Below are 4167 nucleotides of genomic sequence, written 5' to 3'. Positions count from 1 at the left end.
TTGGGCAAGAGACTTAACCTCTCCGTGACTCTGCACAGTCAACTGTGAAAGGAGCAGAGAAATGGAGCCTACTACCCCCAGGGTTGCTATGAGAGCATACAGCTCTCCAGCTCCAGGTCAAATGGTGGCAGAGCACGCCCCCGGGTAGGCAGGCCACTGGTGGCATGGCTTGCACTGGGCCAAAGGGCCTCTTCTGATCTCAGTGCTTCCCACTGGGAGCCAGATCTGGGTTCTCAGCTCACATCTGGCTCTGGTCGTTCAGACACTGATCCCTGGGGGAGGGAGAAAACCCTGTGGCCTGGAAGAACTCTGCACTGGGCCCCAAGTCCAGCTCCTCCAAATGTTCTTTTGACACTGCTTTGGCAGCAACAACCCCAGCCTGCTCAGCTCCGAACAAGGGCAATCTCCACGCCCTCCGTCCTGGCCGGGCTGCTGGGAGGGGTGCATGAGATAAAGGACAGGGAATAACTGGGTAATTAGGCTGTGGAAGTCTATGGAAGTCCAGTGAATGTTTCACATAAAAACTGCTTCACTTTTGTACTCAAAGGGTATTCTTTTCGTCTGATCTCCCCGAGTGCTTATCTGGTTCCCAAGCAGAAGACCTTGTCACATGGTTTTGCAATCATCTCCAATTGGTTTTCTCACTTGTTTTAATTGAAAAAAGGGTGTACCCCCCCCCCCAGAATCTGAGCGCTGTTGCAGTCAGCCTTTATTTCTACCCCAAGGTGCTCTGTTCAGTTTACTGGGGTGGGAGCCTTCACTTCGCCTTATTTTCTGTTGCACTGGGAAGCCGTCCGGTAAAACAGACGGCGGGGATAATCCATATCTGAACTGGAGGCACTCGGCCCCCCCAGTGGGCCCACCTGTCGAACTGAGTCTCGCTCCCTGGGCTGTGCCAAGGACGTGGCAGAAGCAGGCGACGCAGTCCCGGCCGGGCGGGGACTGTTTCCTCGAGCTGTCTGTGGGCCCCGCATTTGGCGGCCCCTTAACAAACTGTTGCACAGCTTGCTTGGAAGTAGTTTTTCTGTAGTGAAATCATGGGGCCAACAGTATATGCTTTCTTTCCGGTGTCCTTTCCCCCAAGGGGCTGTCCTGGTACTCAGGATATGCCGGCGTCTTTCCCAGGGAGGCTGAGTGGCGTCATTGTTCCAAATCTGGAAGATCCCCACTCCGGAGCCACCTGAGGGCTGCAGCTGACCACAGGCTCATGGTGGGGGACTTTTCTGACAGTCTGCTCTTCCAGGGGCAGACGTGCAGCCCCGGAGCCCGTGGCCACCTCTCCCCACCCGAGCACCTGAAGGGGGGCAGGCAGGAACTGCTCCCGCGTTATTCACTTTCTGGCAGGGCCATCACGGGCACAGAGCTGGTCCCCAAGCTGCCACTGCTGGCTGTGGGCAGTCATCTGCCAGCTTCCTAGTGTTTTAAGTCGCAACTGTGAGGGATATGACTTGGCAGGAAGCACACACAGGCTGCTCATTTTTTATGCAACACGGCATCCCAACCTGCAGTGGCCACATCTGCGGAGGCCTCCACTGTCACCAGAGATTCAACAGCACTTGGAGCCTCGCTCTGCGCAGGTGCCATCCCGGGTGCTTTGCAGCACGAGCCACGTAGTGAATCAGAGTAACCCTAATCGACAACGTGGTTGTGCCCACGGGGGACCCCAGCTCGCCTCCATTGGGCAATAATAGCCACTTAGGAGGAAGCCGAGGGCCCGAGGGGACAGCCGTCAGCGCTGGTGTCTCACTGCACACGCCACGCTGTTGGCCCCTGTCAAAGGGGTGTGTGGCTGTCCTGGGAGGCGCCCAGGGTTGGCACAGGGGCAGCTCAACTTGGCAACTGGCAGGGACCTGCCCATGGAGCCACTGCAAGTGGGGGGCAGAACCCAGGCTGTCCTTGCTCAAGCTCCATCCATCCAGGACCCGCTGTGGGAGCACAGCGCCTCTCCCTCTGACTGGGCAGAGCACCACAGTGGCACGAGAAGGTCGGAGACGGGTCAAGCCCAGCCCGCTGTTGCCATCACAGCGAACGTGCCGGTAGTCACCCAAACAGGAGTACTTCTGAGCATGGAAGGGAGAGCTGGGAGTAATCACTGCAGCCAACGGCACCAGGGGCCTGGCCCCAGCGACTGGGCGCGTGTTAACCCTAACTAAAATGAGTAAGACGGACGAGCCCGACGGGAAGCCCAAGAACCACTGCAGAAATGCTCCCTCGGCCCAGATTGGGGGCCAGTCCTCTGCACACACTAGCTCGTTTAATCCGCTCTGCACACTTGAGCTCCGGGAGGCTGAGTCACTTGCTCAAGTTCACACAGCGAATGAGCACCGAGCCCACAGCTCATGCTCCTCACAGCGCCCTGGGCTGTCGCCTCCTTGACTCACAAAGTGTTTCCGCACGGCTGGCGCGGTGGAGAGGTTCTGCAGACCTGAATGGAGCTACAAAGCAGCTAAAGCGGGAGGCAGGTGACCCCGGGTCATTTTTCAAGAAATCATTGTGTTATATTCCCATGACACAAGCTACGCATCTTGTCGAGCCATCAGAAGACAGGGGTTTCGTCCGGCGCCGGAGGTGACAGTGTGCAGCTGTGGAAGGCATGCACTTTTTTCTTTTAAGCAGAAGGTAGATCCACATGTATGACATGGAACCAATTCCGTGACATATTGTTTAGCGAAAGAAGCAAGTCACAGCGCAGTGTATACACTGTGATCTCATTTGTATTAAAGCATACATAGATGTGTTTAGACGTGCATACAGTGTCTGGAAAAATATATACCAGCCTGTCTACCGCAGTTGTCTCTGGGGAATGAAGCACTGAGAGGGACAGCCTCTCTATACTTGTCTGGTCTGAATTATTTACAGCACGCCTGGATTATTACTCCTGTGATTAAAAAAAACAACAACAACCAAAGGCAGTAAAAAAAAAAAGGCAATAAAATGAAATAAATAGAAAATGTCAATAACCCAAAGGAAAAAAGGAAGCCATCTATAGTGCCTGCTCCCGCTTCCGTGCCTCGAGGCAATCACGGTTACTGTTTTGCTGGCCCCTTCTATTTTTATCCAGGTGATGCACACATCATTTTGATGCCCATAAATGAGACTCTATTGTGCATGTCATTTCCCTCTGACCTGCTTTTCTCACCTGGCAATGGAGCATAAACATCTTCCCAAGTCGATGAAAATCCATCCATCTTATCATTGACAGTGATTATATACAGATTAGGGTTTTTTTTTCCCTCTATTTAAAAGGGGCTACTACATCCCTAGGCAGTTAAATCTTTGTCCTGAGGGTAAATTCCTAAAAGTGAACTGTTTGGTACAAGGATGTGCGATGTTTGTTGAGGGTTATAATCTATGACATCAAAGAACTTTCCAGAAAGCTCTTGATCATGCCTCCTCCCCCAGCAGTGCCTGCTCTCTGCACTATCCATTCCTGCCAGGAATTAGTTCCACCCTTTGAAATTTTTATTCATCTCATAGTTGAAGAGAATGTAACTGCTGTGTTCCTTGATTATCTCTCGAGCTGGGTGTTTAATGTTTCCGGTTCATCTGTCTTTCCGTGAGCTGCTTGTTCATGTCTTTTCCTAATTTTCCCAGTGGGGTGCTGGTCTTTTGCCTATTGATTTGTAAAAGTTCTTTAGGTATTAAGGATAGTCATCACTTTTTCATATATGTAGTTTTTCAAGTGTGTTATTTTAGGTTTTCACTTTATGATTTTTTTTTAAATGTACAGAAGGTTGAAAACTCAGAGCTAAGCTTATCAGGCATTTTCTTTTTTCTTTTTTTCTTTTTTAAAGATTTAAGTATTTATACGAGAGCCGGGGTACAGGCCAGATGCGCGGGAGGGTGAGAGGATTCAACAGAGACAGAGCGGGGAACAGAACAGGCAGACTGATGAAATACACTGCTGAGGGGAGCAGCGGGCAAGACAGGAGAAGTCTGTTGCACCATGTGGACCCTTGCCAGCTGGCTGGGATCGAACCTGCGCTGCAGAGGCTGCGGGCAGCTTCGCAGCCCAGGCTTAACCACTGCACCACCGGGGAGGCCCATCAGGCGTTTTCTTTATAGTGTCTGTGTCTGGTGTTATATTTACAATATCCCCCTGCTCCAAGCCTATAAAAAGATGAGCCAGGACTCTCTTCCAGTGAGGCGTTCAGTCGTCCGGATGTG

The sequence above is a fragment of the Talpa europaea genome, assembly GCF_964194135.1.
Source record: "Talpa europaea genome assembly, chromosome: X".
Classification (NCBI taxonomy): Eukaryota; Metazoa; Chordata; class Mammalia; order Eulipotyphla; family Talpidae; genus Talpa; species Talpa europaea.
The sequence above is the reverse complement of the archived record's forward strand: the minus strand, read 5'-3'. Positions refer to the sequence as shown.